Here is a 22,184-nt window from a genome sequence, read left to right as displayed (position 1 = left end):
CCATGAAATCATTCAAGGGGGCATTTTAGAAATCTCCCGATGTTCAATGAGGCCAAAGTGAAATATTTGAGATTATATAGATAGAGAAAAGACAAATTTGGTGTCCAGGTACACAAATCATTGCAGCGCAGGTACAAACATTATCAAAAAGGCGAATGGCCTTTATCTCAAGAGGGGCTGGAATTGGTTGTCAGGGACGGGGGCAGAAAGATTGGGGGTGACATTCCTGTTGGGAGTGGGAGGGAGGGACCTCAGATGTTGTGGCTAGGGCCTGGAGGTCACAGGTTAGAATCTCGGGTCCCGGCTGTGGCAGCATTTGGGATTGTGATTGGGCAAGTAATCTACTTTTTGTTTTTATGTAGGTGATCTTCAGGGTTGGTTTTCCCTGAGCAGGCAAACCAATGTTTGCATATACAAATGGCCGAAGGTCTGCTTCAGGTGCGGGTAAAGGACACTGCTTGTTTGACCTTGCCTAATATGGCATGTAGTGCACTTTCAGCCAGAAGTGTACGCTCGCTTCCTTCCCGCCAATTATGGGGCTTTAGGGGACCTGGAAAATAGGCTCTACACAGCCCAATTTAGCCTCGACTATCTTAAAATTGGAGCTTGGCCATTCAGAAACAAGATCAGGAACCACTTATTCACACAAAATATAGTAGAAATCTGGAACACTCTTTACCAAAAGATTGTTGATGTTGGGTCAATTTGAGCTTTCAGGACTAAGATAGATCTTTGTTAGGTAAAGGTATTAAGGGATATGCAGCAAAGGTGGATCGATGGAGTTAAGGTACAGACCAGCCATGACCTAACTGAGTGACAGAGTAGGCTTGAGGTGAATGGCCTCCTCTTGTTTCTCATGTTCCTATGTTCCAAATAAATAACTTCAATAATGTGGCAATTTGTTCTGTGAAAAAGTGAGGATAGCTAGAAAATCTTGAAACTCTTCTGTGATTGGAACATTGATAAAGAATAGAACATAAGGGCGACATTTAAGAATAGCTATGTGCTTGAGTCATGAAGAAAAATGGATAAACTTGAGATTTTCATCTTTGAAAGAAGGCGGCTGAGAGGTAACCTGGATGAGTATACAAGTTTGCAAAAAATAGTTAAAAAGTAGATTCAGAATAATACTTCATGTAGGGCAAAATGGCACAGGTGTAAATTTGTAACCATCCCTGGTTTGTTTGTCAGCTTCTCAAACCAGGTGTTTTCATTTGTCTTGCATTAAAAAAAATCAGTTTCCAAATTAAAAGTTACCTCTAGAAAATTAATACAAACCATGAACCAGATGATCGTAACACTTTCTTGTGATTGGTTCCTTAAATCATAGTGGGATTATAATTTGCAGAATATGTATTGCAGTTTTATCATTAGGTACTTTTTTTTAAGAAAGAGAAATTATTACCTATGCTTCATAATGAAGTTGTATAATGTACAAAATATGGTTGGTTTACTTATTTCTGTCAGGCAGCCCCTTAGTAATTAGTTTAATTGTACGCCACTTCATAATGCTCCAATAAATTAACTACACAACATGTGAATTTGCAGCAGCTACACCAAACTACGGTTAATGCTAAAACAATTGTTTTGATGCTTGCCTCAAATTGATGATTCTCCCTTTTTTTTAATGACATACTTCAAACTGGGCAAAGATTCTGAGTTCAATTTCTTTAAATGCAATGCAGTTACTGTTGATGCATAGATTTGGCTAAGCCATAAATTCCCTAAGATGTAATAATGAAGTAAGCAATCACTTTAAAAAAAAACTATCATCAATAGTTGTGGAGAAAGAGGTGCCCCATGCCATACATTTCATTTCAAACTGCTGTATATATATCAAATACGATGTCAGAAATAAAAAAAAAATCACCATAACTGGCTGACAGGTGCAATATTCTGATAAGAGAGTGAAAGAAATAATTCTCTGTGAGGGCTCTTTGATGTCATTTCACTCTTCGCAGCATCAGCTACATTTGGCTTTTTCTCATTTAAAATGGGTTTTTTTTCTCACTCATTTGTTTCTGCTCTGATTCTTGCCTCAGTGCCTTTCTCCTGTTCCAGTGGCAGCGTCAATTTTCCGAGGGCTGTGAAGAAACTGATCCGGACAGCATGCATTACACAGGAGGCTGGTCATCATTTTGGTCATAATTTTTATTAACACTACACACACAGTTTGTCACTCACACATTTTCAAGGTTGACCCCACACTTATTTGAAAAGTCAGCTGCAGTTTGGTTTAATGCACTCAAGCAGTACAACATGGCTGTCTCTCTTTTGTCAAGATGTGACACCTTAACTAGTACCTTAGCAACCATTTTTGCATGTTAATAACGTCCTTGGATTGACACATCACAAGCTACCAATAATGCTTATAATAATGGTTCATTACATTCACTGTCCATATGTTGTAGACATCGAGACCTGAAGTAAATTCAATTGAGGAACCTGCAGGCTGACAGCATTTTCATAACATTTATGGTACTGACATTTCGAGTGCAAGTCCTAATTCAGGTTTACCATTCTATATTCAATCCAAACTTCAGTAAATCTTAAAGTTACCACAAATAATGCTGAACTACAGCAGAGAGATGTTTGCAAATTTCAGAAGTAATTATTTAGGTTTATTTCAAATATACTGGGGTAATTGCTATCAAAAACCATTAAGCATGTATATTTGCAACTAATCACATAACACACATTTAGCAGCCAAATTTTAAAGGCACAGAGTTGAAACATTTTCCAGATGAAATTATCAAAGGATTGGGGGCTTTGGGAGGTGGGCGGGGGATTAAAAATTAAAAAATGGTAAATCTAACCCCAACCAGCCTCCAATGCACCCACTTCTGAAGAAGGGTCACTGACCTGAAACGTTAACTCTGCTTCTCTCTCCAGAGATGCTGCCAGACCTGCTGAGTGTTTCCAGCATTTCTTGTTTTTATTTCCAATACACTCACTTCTGGTTTTGATGGAGGCGGTTTGTTGGGCAGGCGTCTAACCAACTATCCATCCTTAAATTATTTTAATGAGTCTGCTTTCCTCAACTTTAACCACTGTTTTGCATCTGGGGATCGGGTTTTATGGGCATCAGGAAACCCAGCATCTGAAGGGAGGTGAGAACGGTTGGATGGAACAGCTCAGTGTCTTTCCAGCATCACTTGTAGGCGAGGAGTAACAGGAGTGTCTACCCTGCTCCCCACTCCTCTCACCAAACCTACCCTTTAAACCATCCTGTAATCTGACCCCCCTCGATTGCCTAACCACCGCCCCCGGATGTATGACTCGCCCCCACCTCCAATGTCCATCTCTTGATGTCCATCTTTCCCTCCTGACTTCTGATGTCCAACTCTTCCCTCTGCTCCCCCCTCCGAGGTCAAACTACTCCCTCATTGTCTGTTGTCGAACCCTGTTCCCCGATGTCTGATGTTCAGCTCTTTCACATGCCCGATATCTAACTATCCCCTCAAGGATGATGCTCAAATCTCCTCTTCCTGATGTCCCACTTCCCACCTCATGTCTGACACCTTTGCCCTTCGTCCCAGCTTCCTGTCCCCCAACAGCCAGCCAGCCTGCCTCTCAATCTGCGGTTGGGAAACCGATTTGATAAATTCAAACCGGTCCTGCCATTAAATTCAGCAGCACCTCCAGCAAAATCAGATCTGCAGTATTTCCACCTGCTAAATCACACCACCTCCCTACCTCCCTTATCCCACTTCCTGCTGTTTTCAGGGCTATAATGTCAATTTTCGCTCAGTGGTAGTACTATCACCTCTGAGTCAGAGGATGTGGCTCAAGCCCCACTCTTGAAACTTGGCCACATTATCGAGGCTAATACTTCAGTGCAGTGCTGAAGTGGTGCTGCACTGTAAGAGTTACCTCCTTTCAGATCAAACATTAAACTGAGGGCAGAATTTTGTGCTGCTCTTGGAGGTGGGTGCGGAGGCAGGGGAAAAAAAATGGCAGGGGTGCCATTCCTGAAGTTGCCTGGGCCTCTTCCTGCCTCACCTCAATTTTTCCAAAGCAGAGGGCCTGCCGCTGCCCGGAGATGCCACTAGGTAGAGCCTGACAGCCTCCCAGAAGGGTCAGCAGAGGGATCCCTGCTTTGGGGCAATCCAGGGCCCACAGAGTGCCTCCCACTGGTGGTGACTGCCACCCACTCCCCCACCCTGGAAAGACACCTGTCAAGGAACTGTAATTATTTTCCTCCTCAGATTAAAACAGTGTGCCTTTAAGACTCTTTTTGAAAACAGTGTGTCTTTAAGACTGAGCACAGGGTGCTAGCTGCACCTGTCCCTAGGCCACAGCAGGAGAGAGAGAGGTCACATGATATGTTTCAATTTGACTGTGTGTAAAACTGGTAAAAAAAACATCTGAACCAGCGAACAGCGAAGCGTGCTACTGGAGAAAGCAGCTGTTTATTCTCTCTCAGCAGAAATTCTACAAGGAGCTACAGGCCAAGTTAATTGCCAAAGGAAAGAAAAAGCCTTTCTCTAAAAGAGACCATTTTGTGTTGCTGAAGGTAGCAAAACTCCTTTTCTGTACTTCCAAGCCAGGAAGTATTTGCTTCAAAATTGAATCTCTCTTGACTGATTGTATTTTCTGGATTTCGCCTGTGGTCTTGATGCCTGCTGCAGCTGAAGAGTTTGCATGCCTATCAAAAATAGACTGTTCCATCAAATTCGTGTGAAGACTTCGAGTGGCATCTGATCGTTCTAATCTGGACACCTCATCAACTAGGAACGTAACCCACCAAGTCTTACTTATTTATTTATTCTTAAGAAACAGCTAACTTAAAAACACCACTTTAAAAGAAACCGGTTAACTGTTAGTTTTTGAGTGTATATGTGTGAATGGGGGAGTTAGATTAAAATAAGAAGTTGTAAGGTCTTAAGACATAGGTTTATCTTAATAATGTTTTAAGATTTAGTTTTAATGAATAGTTAATTTGTTGCTGTCTAAAGCTACCTGGTTTGGTCTGTTTTATTCTGGGAGTTACTAGAGTGTTTAATTTGGCTGTTTTCTGGGTGGGAAAGCTTTAATAATATGCTTCAACCTGTGTAGTGATGGGACTGAATTGACAGTGCGTTGCTCCCGCCTCGGTCGTTACATGTTAATTGGGCTGCTCGTCCGAGATCAGAATCAGATTAATTGGGGGGCTCGCATTTGGAATCATATTAATTGCTCATCTCTGGGATAACAAAATAAAAGGAACCAGATTTCTTGTATAATAAGGTACAGTCTCCATCACCAGAATGGCATTAGCATTTGCAGCAGAGTTTCTGGGAAAGGAGAACGTTTTCCACAGTGACTTGATAACTTTAAGAATAAATGAAAAGAATTGGTGGCAAAATTGGGATTAGAATTGAAATCATGTGCCAAAAAAGCAGCGATAATTGACCTAATAGCCCAACATCTGGAATTAGAAGAAGAAGAAGACAAGGTACAAGAAGGTAATAAGTCAGAGAGTGATGCAGTGGAATTAGCCAAAATTTAGTTGGAAATGAAAAAACTTTGGCTTCAACAGGAAACAGGAAAAGAAATAGCAATAAGAAAACTTGGGGCTGGAAAAGAGTTAAGAAAACTTGAACTTGAGAAAGAGAAAAGGGAGAAAGAGAGAGAATTTAGGTTAAGAGAGATGGAACTAAGACAAAGCGGTGGTCTTGACTCCAGGGAAAATTTGGGTCAGGAAGAATCTGAATTCAGTCCAGGACCCAGCGAAAAGTTATTTAAATTTATACAAGCTCTTCCTAAGTTTGAGCAAAGGGACATAAAGGCATTTTTCATATCTTTTGAAAAAATAGCTAAACAGATGAAATGGCAGAAGGAAAGCTGGACACTATTTATGCAAAGCAGGTTGGTAGGCAGAGCTCATGATGTTTATGCCATGCTTTTTGAAGAGGATTCTGCAGGTTATGAGATGGCAAAAGAGGCTATTATCGCTGTGTATGAGTTAGTCCCTGAAGCTTACCGTCAGAAGTTTCAGAACTTATGGAGATTGGCTGGGCAGACATATATAGAATTTGAGAGGGTGAAGCAAATTAATTTTGACCATTGGATACAGGCATTAAAGATGGAAACCACATTTGAGAACCTTCAAGAGTTGATTCTCTTGGAAGTGTTCAAAAGTTCCATGACTTCAGTACTGAGAACTCATGTAGATAACCTGAAAATTTTGAAAGCTTGGAAAGCAGTGGAAATTGCTGATGAGTTTGAGCTTGGGTATAAGCCAAAATCCTTTATTTGTCACCCCCATAAACCCAAGAAGGATAGAAAGTGGGAGAGTGAAAGGAAGGCAAATAGCTGGGGACAAGAAGGAACAGCTGGGAATGCCCCAGGATCACCTCCTCAGGTCAGAAAGGAAGATGCTGAGGATAGAAGTGAGGTTCGCAAGCTGAAGGGTTATCAAAACGGGTCATCTTTGTTCAGAATGCTGGAAATTGTGAGGTAAACCCATATGACTTGTTGGGGTATGCAAAGCTAATGCAGAGAAAGAGACTCTGACTGAGAGTATAGCAGATCAGGCTATAGCTTTAATGGCACCTGTAAAACCAGATACAAAAACTAAAGTGAGTGTAAAGGTTAAGAATAAGATACCTGAAAGTTATAATGAATTTTTGTCGAAGGGGAAAGTAACTCCATATCCTTAAGTGTGGCAGGAAAACCTATCATTATACTCAGTGATACAGGAGCAACCCAACACAAAGACTTACGTATTTATTTATTCTGAAGAAACAGCTAATTTTTAAAAACACCACTTATAAAATTGGTTAACTGTTAGTTTTTGAGTGTATGTGTGTGAATGGGGGAGTAAGATTAAAATAGGAAGTTATAAGGATTTAGACATAGGTTTATCTTAATAATGTTTAAGATTTAGTTAATTTGTTTTTGTCTATAGATACCTGGTTTGGTCTGTTTTATTCTGAGGGTTACTAGAGTCTTTAATTTGGCTGTTTTCTGGTTGGGTGGGAAAATTTTAATAATATGCTGCGACCTGTGGAGTGACGGGACTGAATTGACAGTGCGTTGCTCCCGCCTCGGTCGTAACACATCTTCCACCCTCACTAAATCCCCCACCCTGTCGCCGGGATCTGCCTCACTGGTCCCAGTGACACTGACCCCACTGACCTCTCCCGGGGTCTTCTCCTCTCTTCGGTACTGCAGGTATTGCAGAGCTGCTGGCCTTCTGATTGGCCGGCAGCTCTGGAGACGGGAGCTTGGCCCTTAAAGGGATGGCATCCCCAACAGGCTGCCTGTCATTAACTAACAACAGGGGTCCGATGGAAGGCCAAGGCAGGTTCTCCTCCGCCTTCCGGCCCACCACTGGGACCCCCATCACTGGAATAAAATCTGGCCTTGAGGCACCACCTACCCTCTCAAGTGGATGCAAAAGATCCATGGCACATAGGGCGGCACAGTGGCGTAGTGGTTAGCACCGCAGCCACACAGCTCCAGCAACCTGGGTACAGTTCTGTGTACTGCCTGTGCAGAGTTTGCAAGTTCTCCCTGTGACCGCGTGGGTTTCCACTGGGTGCTCTGGTTTCCTCCCACCGCCATTGACTTGCAGGTTGAATGGTAAATTGTCCCTAGTGTAGGTAGGTGGTAGGGAATATGGGAATAATGTAGGAGGGGATGTGGTAGGGAATATGGGATTAATGTAGGATTAGTATAAATGGGTGGTTGATGGTCAGCACAGATTCAGTGGGCCAAAGAGCCTGTTTCAGTGCTGTATCTCTCTATGACTCTAAGGCAGAGCAAGAAATTTCTCCTGGTTCCCTCGTCAATATCTATCCCTCAACCAACATCATTAAAGCTGATTATCTTGTCAGGTATCTCTTTGCTGATAATGTGACCTTTCTCTGTACAAATTGGCTGCCACATTTCTTTACATTACAGCAGTGACTAGACTTCAAAAGCACTTCATTGGCTGTAAAGTGCTATGGAACTTCCTGAGGTCATGAAATGTGCTAAATAAATGCAAGCCCTTTTCTTGTGTTGAATGAAAGTAATGGTTCTCATACAATGTGGTTTCAAACTTGGAGATATTAAGAAATTGCCTCAATTATAAACATCCTATCAAAATGCATTCACAAAATTCTTGCTATTTTCACCACCTAGAAAATATTGACACTTCAATTTGAATGTCCATATGCTTATATTTTTCTTACTTTGCCTTGTTCAGGCTCTTATTTGATAGGTCTGTCTTGTGCCCTGTCAAATGTCAATATTTCAATGCCCCAGTTTCTAATTTTTCTTAGTTGACTGGGAAAATTAGGAGGGAGATTTGCTATTTTGGTATTATCACTCGGACCCCAGTCGTCGGGCTTCAGTACGCAGAGGATGCTTGTGTGTGTGCTCACTCTGGAACTGAGCTTCAGATCATTGTCAACCCCTTCTCCGAAGCATATGGGAAAATGGGTCTTGCACTAAATACTTGAAAAATGAAGGTTCTCTTCCAAGCAGCTCCCACAGCACAACACCTCCTTCTGTCAATCAAGGTCAATGGTGAGATCCTGGAAACTGTGGACCATTTTCTATACCTTGGGAGCCTCCTCTTGCGAAGGCAGAGGTGGTTCATCATTGTCTCCAATGTGCCAGCTCAGCCTTTGGCCGACTGAGGAGGAGAGTATTTGAGGATCAGGGTCTCAAACCCGAGACTAAGATTATAGTGTACCGGGCAGCAGTGATCTCTGCACTCCTATATGTTTTGGAGACTTGGACAACCTACAGCAGACGCTTCAAAGCATTGGAGAAGTACCACTGGAGGTGCCTCGACAAGATCCTTCAAATCCAGTGGCAAGAAAGGCAGTCCAATAGCAGCATCCTCTCCCAAGCCAACCTGCCCAGCTTCAGGGTGCTAATCAGCTCCGCTAGATGGGACATGTCATTCACATGTCTGACGCCAGACTCCCGAAGCAGCTGTTCTACTCAGAACTTGGTCGCAGCAGGAAACTCCCAGGAGGACAGCGGAAATGCTTTAGAGATCTCCTCAAAGCATCCCTGAAGAGATCAAACATCCCTGTCAACTTGTGGGAGTCCCTGGCTCGTGACCGTCCTAGGTGGAGAAAGCTCATTCGGGAAGGCATCATACACCTTGAGGGACTTTGTTAGGAACATACGGAGGCAAAGTCGAGGCATTGGAGGCAGCAAACAAACCTCAAAACTACTCATCTACCTGACCCTTCAAACACCATCTACCCCTCATGTGGCAGAGTCTGCAGATCACACAATGGACTTATCAGCCATCTCCGGACCCATTGAACAGGAGTGGAAGCAAGTCATCCTTGATCCCAAGAGACTGCCTAAGAAGTAAGAAGATTATGGAGAAACAGAATGCATAGCTACAAATTGTTGCTGCATTCTGTTCCTCCTACTCTGTCCCTCTTGACTTTAATTTCATTCCCAGCTCCCACTGCTGTTTCTAAATCTCCTTTTCCTTGGTCTATCCTAGCATGTACTTCAAATTTTACATCAGCAGCAAGAGTGTGGGCTGAAGTCTAGAGTCAGGAGGGAGAGTTACCATTTAAATATTACAGTGCTGAAGGAGCAGAGTGCATTCCTATCAACTGCTCTAGTCAGTTCTTTCTATACTCAGAATCAACGTACTTTGTAATTTGTTTTGGAGTGCACGGGTGATTTGTTTAAGTGCACAGCCCCTTTAAATAGTTTTGTGCAGTTGTGCATTCACTGTAGCTTAAAGGGGCCAACGTGTGGTCAGCCTGCGTAGGAAATCTCGGGTTGCTGCACAGCCACACAGCTGCTTAAATGGAACATTGTTCTGAATAGAACAACGCTTGATAAGCTCCTCCTGATTCTGCGAGAATATTCTGGGCCGCTGTAGGCCCAGGCTTACCCTTCTTCACCTCCTCCCCTCCTTCAGTATCTACCTACAGGCTGGCTCAGCATTGGATCTGGCCAAAATTAGTCAGACTCTGACCAGCAAGTTGCATCAGGATTACTAGTTGAAGTCTGCAGCTGGCCTATTCAAATTAATGAGACCCTATAGCAAATTTAATAATGCCTCAGACTGGCAGGGACTGGCATAGGAGACAATCACTTCATTGACTTGCAACCTGTTTTGGGCATGTCCAATTTCTTTATAACTAGAGGGCGTAGATTTAGGGTAAGAGGTAGTCGATTTAGAAGGTTTCGAGAGGAAACTTTTTCACCCAGAGGGTGATGGGGATCTGGAAAGCACTGTCTGAAAGGGTGGTAGAGGCAGAAACCCTGATAACATTTTAAAAATAATTGGATATGCACTTGAAGTGCCATAACCTACAAGAGTAGAAAAGTGGGACTAGGCTGGATGGGTCCTTGTCGGCCAATGCCTCCAACCACGCTGTAAATTTCTTTGATTTTCAAATTTGTACCTTATTAAAAATACTTAGCCTTTCTCTCTCAGTTTTATGATTTCTCCATGGTCTTTAAAAAAAAAATTCTACCTACTTTCACCTTGTGGTTCAGGGATAGAATATATGGAATGGTAAAGCACAAAAGGAGGCCATTCAGCCCATTGTGCCTTTTCTGGCTCTTTGAAAGAGCTATTCAAGTAATTCACTGCTTAGCTCTTTCCCCATAGCTCTGCAAATTTTTCCCTTCAAGTACTCATCCAATGGCCTGCTGAAAGTTACTTTTGAATCTGTTCCACCATCCTTCAGGCAGTGCATTCCAGTCCACAACAACTTGCTTTGTAAAAAAGAGTTTCCTCATGTCACCTCTGGTTCTTTTGCTGTCACTTCTAAACAATACAACCCCCACTGTCCCCCCACCTCCGGCACCAATCCACAGTCCCTGACCACCATATGAAGAAAAGTGTCAGGCAATGTCCAAGATGGGTGGTTAGTTTCCTGGTCCCACCTTACTCACAGGAGACTATCATTGCTGTAAACTCTAGTTTACCCAGTTTGAGTTGTCAATAAATTCTCCAAAATATCACCATTTCGCAAACTATGCATTTCCCCCATCCCAAAAAATTCTGCTCAGAAACTCATTACCTTTATCAAAGTCTGGTAATAACCAAGACACATAATTGTACATGTGTTCTCCTTCTGTTTCCAAGCAAGATGCTTCAATCTACTTCTGAGTACTGCTGATTGCTTTTCCCCGTTGTTAATACTGAAGTGTGCAACTGCAACAGGTTTATCTGCTGCTCCTTGTATTCAATCTTAATTATCTACCCACTCCTCAACATCCTTTACCCCGAGCAGGCAAAAGACTGACTCATTAGTTTTGTCTTTACAGCAGAAAAAGTGTGTCCATGCATCACATCAATGAATCTCCTTCTCATACCTTTGTTTTTCTCCCTCATTCCCTTGGCAACACGATTAGCTCATTAATTTTCTCCTTTTCCTCAGCAGCACCTTCAGTATTACCTAGTACCTTGAACCTGTTTGCTTCAATCTTCAGAGTAATTCTACAAATCTCTTACTGTTCCTCTTCAGTGGTAATCTGTCTGCTTCTTTCTTTTCTATTAATTTCCCAATAGAGACTTCACGCTCATCAGCTCCTTCAACTGTCGTACCCACTGAGTCTAGTAGCAGTGAGGGATCATCAATGAACTGTTCACACTCACTGATCTTGTGTATACATCAACATTACTCTCCAACACTACTTTCCATTCCTTCTGAATCTTAATTAACAGACTAAATTGCAACAAAATATCTGTCTGAACTCCATAGTACTGACTGCAGTAAACAAGCCACAACACACAAATATCAGAGCAATTATTTCACACATCTGTTAAGAAATTGGGATTGGTAATTAATTGCCTGTTTAGGTGCTACGGGCAGGGATAGGCACCAACATGTTGCGCCACAGTCATGGGGGCAATTAATCTGTACATAAAGTGTACAGCCAACCTAATGCTGTCAAAACACAGTCCTATTTAAAACACATTTCTCCCTATTTAGTAAGTACCTGGCATTGTTTTTGCTTGCACAATTAGTCAATGTCTGCCTGCACACTTGATGTAGTGATGCAGGGAATCCGTATAGATGTCCATCTCAGGTGTGATCTTGATCTCTTTCTCTCCCCTCTCGCTCTCTCTCTCTCCCTCTCTGTGCCAATCCCTATCTCCTCTCTGTGTCCAGCTTGCACCTCTCTCTCTCTCCCCCCTCTCTCCTCCATGTCCATCCTTCTCCCCCCTTCTCTCACTCCTCTCTCTTTCTCCCCTGTCCCAACCCCTCCCTCTCTCCTCGTTCTCTCTCTCTCTTCCTCCTCTCCCTCCCTCTCTCTTTCTCTGTGACAGTTGCAGAGCACGGGAACTCTTCCTTGATCTGCTTTGTGATTGATCAGTCTTTAAAAAAAATACACAGCTGTCAGTTTCACAGCTGACAGGAGCGGGAACAGCGGCTTCCGAGTTCAGGGTTTACAGCGGGCTTTTTAAAAAAAAACGGAACCTGCCAGAAAAACCCATATTTGTCCTGAGTTTGGAAGCTGCTGTTCCTGCTCCTGTCAGTGTGAAACTGACAACTGTGAGTGTTTTAAGGTCAGAAGAAAAGTCAATGGAAAATTTCTCATCCCTGAAATCACGGACCTCAAAATCTTTACTATGGACACTGGTGTCTATGTACAGATACATTGCCCACCCCTGGCAGCGGGTAATGTTTGGGGACCAAAATGGCATCTGTGCACATATGCGCGAAGTTTTTAGGTGAGTCGCGCTGGACGTCATGTTAGTGAGGGTGCTGAGTGATTCCAGCATTTCTTGTTTTTGTTTCAGATTTCCAGCATCCGCATTATTTTGCTTTTATGTTAGTGAGGGTGTTGGGGCGCATAGTGAATGGCCGCTGGAAGTATGCAGAGCAGGTAAATCATGCTGATTTGATGCCAGCAGTGCCTTTTTAAAGCTCAACACCCCAGCTGATGTCCTTTCTTAACCTCACAAATCTGAACATGTATTGAGTAGCAGGAAGGAACCCCCACCACCAGTGCTATTTGAAGAGATCATCAACCGTTTACATGTTAGTTGCTGGTTGATTTCTTCTGGCTCATGCTTTGATTCTGTTTGGTGTTTTCTATAGTTGTTTAAATTTGCAAAGGACTGCAGGGAGTGGTGTAGCATGTGTTGATAGAATATTTGCTGACTTTAACGCTTCTGCACAAACTAGTTGCTCCAAGACATACGCGTAGGCCTTTCACTTGCAAAACAGCATGACTTGGAGAAAGAACACAGGTCACGCAGAGCAGAATAATTTTTATCTAATTCACCACGATCCTACCAGGCATTCGCAACCTTATGCATGACCTGCGGCACTCTGGATGAGAGCGAAGGAAGAGGAGGGGGAAAGCATTCTCAGCAGGAAGCCTTACCCGCCCAGGGTGTTCAGGGAGCAATTCTCCCAGCTGAACCTCAGCGAGGAACAGTGGGCTGGACTTTATTATCCCACCGCCAAGGACAGCGGCAGGTGTGCAAAATGGCGGCGGTCCCGCCTGTGAGGTTTCTTTTTAGAGATACAGCACTGAAACAGGCCCTTCGGCCCACTGAGTCTGTGCCGACCATCAACCACCCATTTATACTAATCCTATACTAATTCCATATTCCTACCACATCCCCACCAGTCCCTATATTTCCCTACCACCTACCTATCCTAGGGGTAATTTATAATGGCCAATTTACCTATCAACCTGCAAGTCTTTGGCATGTGGGAGGAAACCGGAGCACCCGGAGGAAACCCACGCAGACACAGGGAGAACTTGCAAACTCCACCAATATCTTGTATCCTGGCAACGGTCATGATGCCTACAGTCTGCACCAGTCTGCTGTGCCAGCTGCATTTGAGCCACCATAACAAACCAAAGGGTGGCTACTAGGCAGCAAGGGCTTTTTGCTGATGGCATAGCTGGTGAAAGCCATGCTGTCACATGCAATGTGATAGAGCAGACTATTGGCATCTTGAAACAATGGGCTGAATTTTGTCAGCCCTCTGGGGACAGCCTGGGAGGCAGGGGGGCCATTAAATGGTGAGGGAAGGCAGGGTGTGGAGTTCCAATGCCTTCCTGCTGCCATGTAATTTTACCAGCAATGGGTGGAGGCCTCCCAGCGGGCTTGTGGGGGTGGGCCCTCCTATTTGGGCCTTTTTTGGCCCACAGAGCAATGACTGCCCCCAAGGTAACAGCACCGCCTGCCCTAAGAGAAAACAATCTCCCCTTGCAGGGGCCTGCCTGACTGGCCCCGGAACCACCAGACGCACCCCCCCCCTTACATGGATAGGATGGCGGGATTCTTCCAGTGCAGCCTCTTCTTCCAGGTACAATCCCAGCAGTGGCCACTGCTCCCAATGGAGCTGCTGAGCTGCCGGCCCTCTGATTGGCCAGCAGCTTCTGGGACAGGTGGCCATCCTCAACAGGAACAGCAGCCCCAACAGCAACGAATTAGTTGCCTGACCCCCACTAAATGCAGCTCTGCTTCCCACAGATGGCTGAGGCGGGGTTGTCCTTAGCTTTCAGGCCTGTCATCAGGACTCTTGCCGTAAGAACAAAATTCTAGCCAATGCTTCAGCTGCCTGGTCCACTCTGGAGGAGCCCTGCAGTACTCGGCAGAGCGAGTGTCAAGATTCGTCGTGGTCCACTGCATGCTTCACAACCTCACCATCATGAGGGGACAGCACTTGCCACCAGCTATACAGTGAGCAGCTCAGGTCCTGAAGCAATAGGAGGAGGAGCAGGAGCGTGAGGAAGAGAAGCAGGAAGAGGAATAGAGGAGGCAACCTTGACAAGCCCTTTCTAGCTGGGCTGTCCGTGAAGAACTCATCCAATTGCGATACCAATAACCACAGCTGCAATCCCCCATTCACCAACAGTTCCACACCTTACCCTCCCTCTGTCACTGACCTTCTCAGCATCTGCTTGACCACAATGCAGAAATAAAACCCACCATGGAATAAACATTCTAATCCAAATTCATCAACCAATTAATTCCATATTGCATACAAAGTCAATTAATCACCCTTGTGTATTCCCTTTGTGTCTGTCTTCTATGTGCCTTTGCCTGTCCTAGTGCTCCTGTGCAGTGCTACCCAGTGGCTGCAGCATGACTGGTGGCAGGCTGCTGACTTTCAATGGAGGAGACTGCAGATAGCCTTGGAAGATGACCTCGAGAAGCTCTGGGCCTAGAAAACACAGCTGCAGACTGCACCATCTTGGCATGGAAGGCAGCAGTCTGGGCTCACTGGCAACACCAAGGACACTGTGGGATGGCAGAGGTGGAAGTACAAATGCTGTCTTCCTGAGAGAGGGCAGCAGGTTCATCCTCCATTGAGCCACTGGCACTTCCCTGGGGCAATGCCTCATCAATCCTATTGGAGGACAGCCGCTGGACTGCTGTGACACCCTGCAAGCCCCTTTGTGCACTGTAATCCACAGCCATGATGACAGCAGTCTGTGCTTACCTGACAGCAAGCTGACCTTGCATGACAGCAGTCTGAGCTTCCACTGCAGTATTCAGACATTTACTGGCTGCTGCCTGTGCTGCACTGGAATCTGGAAGATCGGCCTTCAGACATTGCATCATGGTTGGGTCCACAGGTGTGCAAATGGAGTTGGCCACCACTTCCACACTGGAAATCACGGGCTCCAAACTCTGTACAAAGCCCTGTGCCAAACTGGTGCTGGACTCCTCCATGCTCATTGAAATGACTGCAGGATTTCAGATGGGCTTCCCAATGCACCAAGCATTTTGTTGTGCATACCCATCAGCACTCTTGTGTAATCTGCTCCATTGAGCTCCTCATCTGCATCCTGTGCAGCAGAACATTTACGTGATCTCGCCCTTTGGTGAGCTGCCATCTGCGCTATCCTTTCCCTCTGCCCTGGCTTCAGGTCTCACCACATGGAGATCCTGCCTCTAAATTATCCACAGTGTCAGTATCTGAATATGTAGCTGAGAGTGTGAAATTGAGTGATGGTGCACCTTCATCATCACTGTCTTCTTGCTATTGCTCCTGTGCCTGGCAAGGTTGCACTTCTTGGATATTTGAAAGGAGAAAGGCACAAAGGTAAGGCCGTGGTGTGGCGAAGAGTGGGGGTGGAAAGCGAGGTGTTCAAATTGACACCATCTGCATCTTATAACCCAGAAGAGATTGTGGGACGAATGGTAAGTGTGATGTAAGAAGGAAGTTTAGGTATGAGGATACTGTCATCTTCTATGGCTTCATCCTGTTCACTGAGGTCACAGCCTCAGCAATAGGAATCGCAATAATGGCTAGCACTATCTCCTCCATAGGGATCAGGACGTGCAGTTGCTCCTGTCCTCCACCACCTTGTCCTGCAAGAGAGAGGGAAGTGGGTCATTGAGTATGGTCCAACATGTTTGGGTGATGTGGCTGTCAAGTTGAAGAGCTACCAGTGTGTGCAAGCTGTAAGATGTGAGTGTGAGGCTTGCAGCAGTGCTAAGTGTGTGCAGGTGAGGTAAAGCTATGAATGTCAGGTATAAGGCTTGATTAGTAGAGATTGCTGATAGGTAAGTGATGGGGGTGTGGTGAATTGTGCAGCGTGTGAGGCTGGTGGTGCAGTCAGTAGGATATGGCATTTGAAGATGCATTCACTGACCTTGACCACACATGTGAGGTCATTTAACTTCTTGCAGTACTGCACCCACGCCATTGGGGGTTGAGTCCTGACATTGACCATCATGGCTATCTGCTCCCACTGCCTTATGAATGTGTATCTAGAGGGCATTCCGGCCCTCCAGGACATCTCTCCTACTTCCCACCTCCTCCACCAAGGCCTCCAGTGCAGCATCTGAAAACCTTGGAATCAGTTCTCTCACATTTTGTGCCATTGTTCAATATTTCACTGGTCAGATTCATTTGCTGCACAACTGCCAGTACCTACTCCAGCTACAATGCACGCCCCTTTAAGAGTAGCAGGTTAGCTTTAAGCAGTGCAGGCTACCTTTAATTGGTGCTAGCCAAGGATGATGTTGACCCCCTGCTGATGCCTCCAATCAACAGCGGTGTTAGCTCTGGGTGGATGCTGAAGTCTTTGAAATCAATTGGCGTGCTGCCTGCATTGAAATCAATGGGTGTGGGTCAATCACAATCCCCTCGCTCCTTTTATGGGTTATCCATTTTACCCCCTACCTAGTGTAGGAGTTTCAGCAGGGGGGTTATAAGCTCCAGGAGTAAAGCTCAGCAAAGTAACCCATCAGATCCTGAGGCTTTCTCTGATTGAAGGCTTTTACAGCAACCTGGCACTTACTGCCTGAGATTGAAGTATTAAGTGATTGTGCACTTTGCTGAGAGAGTTTAGGAGTAGATAGCATGGGTATTCTGACATAGCCTGGCATTTAAAGGAATAGATCAAAGTGTAGCAATTTGCAACTAGAACAGAATCAGATGAGATTACCATCAACCCACTTAATTGATGCAATAGTTCTATTACACAATCGCTCAAGTATGATGTGTACAAGATGCTTCCCTGGCTTCTTGTTTGTAATATCTGGCTTTGGTTTACTGCAGAAGCATTTCCGCAGTCACTGATAATAGGCTATGTCATTCTCTCTGGCCTGTGTCAGGACCCTTTCAGAATTTTCAGTTTCATTCTTCTTATGTGGAACAGTCCACCCGGTGGGAATGGGAAGAGTTAGATTAAAATCAGGGTCTGAGCTCACATAAATAAAAGCAAAATACTGCGGATGCTGGAATTCAGTTCCGAAGAAGGGTCACTGACCCGAAACGTTAACTCTGCTTCTCTTTCCACAGATGCTGCCAGACTTGCTGAGTGGTTCCAGCATTTCTTGTTTTTATTTCTGAACTCACATGTAGGCCAGACCAGATAAGGACAGTTCCCTAAAGGACATTAATGAACCAGATGTGTTTTTATGACAATCGACAATGGTTTCATGGCATCATTACTGAGACTAGCTTTCAATTCCAGATTGTTATTAATAAACTGAATTTAAATTCCACCAGCTGCCATAGTGGGATTTGAACCCATGTCCCCAGGGCATTAGCCTGGGCCTCTTGATTACTAGTGCAGTGGCATTACCACATGCCACCATCTCCCCACAAGTATTTGAACAAGGGAGGGTGATTAGCTAGGTTAAGCTGGAACTCAATGGGCCAAGATCTGAAATGACAATTGGTCCGAGGTCACAGTGTCTGACTTGGGATCTGTAGGTTTGCTCTGCCTACTTCCACTGAATGCACTATGTCTGCAAGGAGCCTGTCCCATCAGAGGCCATGATCACTGTGCATTCCATGGAGTCTTCCTTTGGTGTATACACATAAAGAATAGTTTGAGGTTTCCCCAGGATATAACCTTTAATTAGGTTGGAACAGTCATCCTCGCCAGAGGTGGTTGTCTCCAGAATGAAAGCAGAGGTTTTGTTGACTAGCATGGTCACCTCCTTTGTGTTTGACTGAGTAGGAGGCAGCCATGTTTGTCTCACCCTACGTCTGGTGGTTTTGAGGGGATGAGTTGTGTCTCTTGTAGGAATGCCAATGCTTCTTTGCCAGGATGCAAAAAAGGCATCAATTTCCTTGAGTCGTACTTTGGCCTCATGACACTTGAGATAACGGCCTTTGGTGATATATTCAGGAAGTGATTACAACCTTGAATTCACAAATAAAAACAAGAAATGCTGGAAACACTCAGCAGGTCTGGAAGCATCTGTGGAGAGAGAAGCAGAGTTAACGTTTCAGGTCAGTGACCCTTCTTCAGAACTGGCAAATATTAGAAATGTAAAAGGTTATAAGCAAGTAAAGTGGGGGTGGGGCAAGAGAGAACAAAGGAGAAGGTGTAGATAGGACAAGGTCACAGAATAGCTGACCAGAAGGACATGGAGCAAAGATATGTTAATGGTGTGTTGAAAGACAAAGCATTAGTACAGGTGTTAACAGACTGAAGATTGAACAGCCGCAAGTACAAACATGAAAAAAAAAACAGTGGGTAAATAATCTGAACAAACTAAGATGAAATAAAATAAAATAAACACAAAAAAAAATTTTTAAAAAGGAAAAAGAAAAATATAACTAAAAATAAAAGTAAAATGGGGGGCCCGTCATGCTCTGAAATTATTGAACTCAATGTTCAGTCCAGCAGGCTGTAGTGTGCCTAATCGGTAAATGAGATGCTGTTCCTCGAGCTTGTGTTGATGTTCACTGGAACACTGCAGCAATCCCAGGACAGAGATTTTTTTTTTAGAACATTACAGCGCAGTACAGGCCCTTCGGCCCTCGATGTTGCGCCGACCATCTGACCTACACTATTCCATTTTCATCCATATGTCTATCCAATGACCACTGAAATGCCCTTAAAGTTGGCGAGTCTACTACTGTTGCAGGCAGGGCGTTCCACGCCCCTACTACTCTCTGCGTATAGAAACTACCTCTGACATCTGTCCTATATCTTTCACCCCTCAACTTAAAGCTATGTCCCCTCGTGTTTGCCATCATCATCCGAGGAAAAAGACTCTCACTATCCACCCTATCTAACCCTCTGATTATCTTGTATGTCTCGATTAAGTCACCTCTCCTCCTCCTTCTCTCTAACGAAAACAACCCCAAGTCCCTCAGCCTTTCCTCATAAGACCTTCCCTCCATACCAGGCAACATCCTAGTAAATCTCCTCTGCACCCTTTCCAAAGCTTCCACATCCTTCCTATAATGCGGTAACCAGAACTGCACGCAATACTCAAGGTGCGGCCTCACCAGAGTTTTGTACAGCTGCATCATGACCTCGTGGCTCCGAAACTCGATCCCCCTACTAATAAAAGCTAACACACCATATGCCTTCTTAACAGCCCTATTAACCTGGGTAGCAACTTTCAGGGATTTATGTACCTGGACACCAAGATCTCTCTGCTCATCTACACGACCAAGAATCTTCCCATTAGCCCAGTACTCTGCATTGCTGTTACTCCTTCCAAAGTGAATCACCTCACACTTCTCCGCATTAAACTCCATTTGCCATCTCTCAGCCCAGCTCTGCAGCCTATCTATGTCCCTCTGTACCCTACAACACCCTTCGACACTATCCACAACTCCACCGACCTTCGTGTCATCCGCAAATTTACTAACCAACCTTCTACACCCTCATCCAGGTCATTTATAAAAATGACAAACAGCAGTGGCCCCAAAACAGAACCTTGCGGTACACCACTAGTAACTAAACTCCAGGATGAACATTTGCCATCAACCACCACCCTCTGTCTTCTTTCAGCTAGCCAATTTCTGATCCAAAGCTCTAAATCACCTTCAACCCCATACTTCCGTATTTTCTGCAATAGCCTACCGTGGGGAACCTTATCAAACGCCTTACTGAAATCCATATACACCACATCCACCTGTTTGGTCACCTTCTCGAAAAACTCAATAAGGTTTGTGAGGCACGACCTATCTTTCACAAAACCGTGCTGACTATCGCAAATGAACTTATTCTTTTCAAGATGATTATAAATCCTATCTCTTATAACCTTTTCCAACATTTTACCCACAACCGAAGTAAGGCTCACAGGTCTATAATTACCAGGGCTGTCTCTACTCCCCTTCTTGAACAAGGGGACAACATTTGCTATCCTCCAGTCTTCCGGCACTACTCCTGTCGACAATGACGACATAAAGATCAACAACAACGGCTCTGCAATCTCCTCCCTGGCTTCCCAGAGAATCCTCGGATAAATCCCATCTGGCCCAGGGGACTTATCTATTTTCACTCTTTCCAAAATTGCTAACACCTCCTCCTTGTGAATCTCAATCCCATCTAGCCTAGTAGGCTGTATCTCAGTAATCTCCTCGGCAACATTTTCTTTCTCTACTGTAAATACTGACGAAAAATATTCATTTAACGCTTCCCCTATCTCCTCTGATTCCACACACAACTTCCCACTACTATCCTTGATTGGCCCTGTTCTAACTCTTATCATTCTTTTATTCCTGATATACCTATAGAAAGCCTTAGGGTTTTCTTGGATCCTATCCGCCAATGACTTCTCGTGTCCTCTCCTTGCTCTTCTTAGCCCTCCCTTTAGATCCTTCCTGGCTAGCTTGTAACTCTCAAGCGCCCTAACTGAGCCTTCACGTCTCATCCTAACATAAGCCGCCCTCTTCCTCTTGACAAGCGCTTCAACTTCTTGAGTAAACCACGGCTCCCTCGCTCGACAACTTCCTCCCTGCCTGACAGGTACATACTTATCAAGGACACGCATTAGCTGCTCCTTGAATAAGCTCCACATTTCGTTTGTGCCCATCCCCTGCAGTTTCCTTCCCCATCCTACACATCCTAAATCTTGCCTAATCGCGTCATAATTTCCTTTCCCCCAGCTATAATTCTTGCCCTGTGGTATATACCTGTCCCTGCCCATCGCTAAGGTAAACCTAACCGAATTGTGATCACTATCGCCAAAGTGCTCACCTACATCTAAATCGAACACCTGGCCAGGTTCATTACCCAGTACCAAATCCAATGTGGCATCGCCCCTGGTTGGCCTGTCCACATACTGTGTCAGAAAACCCTCCTGCACACACTGGACAAAAACAGACCCATCTAAAGTACTCGAACTATTGTATTTCCAGTCAATATTTGGAAAGTTAAAGTCCCCCATAACCACTACCCTGTTACTCTCGCTCCTGTCGAGAATCATCTTCGCTATCCTTTCCTCTACATCTCTGGAACTATTCGGAGGTCTATAGAAAACTCCCAACAGGGTGACCTCTCCTCTCCTGTTTCTAACCTCGGCCCATACTACCTCAGTAGACGAGTCCTCAAACGTCCTTTCTGCCGCTGTAATACTTTCCTTGATTAACAATGCCACACCCCCCCCTCTTTTACCCTCTTCTCTGTTCTTACTGAAACATCTAAATCCCGGAACCTGCAACATCCATTCCTGCCCCTGCTCTACCCATATCTCTGAAATGGCCACAACATCAGGATCCCAGGTACCAACCCATGCTGCAAGCTCACCCACCTTATTCCGGATGCTCCTGGCGTTGAAGTAGACACACTTTAAACCAAGTTCTTGCTTGCCAGTGCCCTCTTGCGTCCCTGTAACCTTATCCCCTACCTCACTACTCTCAACAGCCTGTACACTGGAACTACAATTTCGGTTCCCATTCCCCTGCTGATTTAGTTTAAACCCCCCCGAAGAGCACTAACAAATCTCCCCCCCAGGATATTGGTACCCCTCTGGTTCAGGTGAAGACCATCCTGTTTGTAGAGGTCCCACCTACCCCAGAAAGAGCCCCAATTAT

Source organism: Heterodontus francisci, chromosome 18 (genome assembly GCF_036365525.1).
Source record: "Heterodontus francisci isolate sHetFra1 chromosome 18, sHetFra1.hap1, whole genome shotgun sequence".
NCBI classification, from domain to species: domain Eukaryota; kingdom Metazoa; phylum Chordata; class Chondrichthyes; order Heterodontiformes; family Heterodontidae; genus Heterodontus; species Heterodontus francisci.
Note: the sequence above shows the minus strand (reverse complement) of the source record.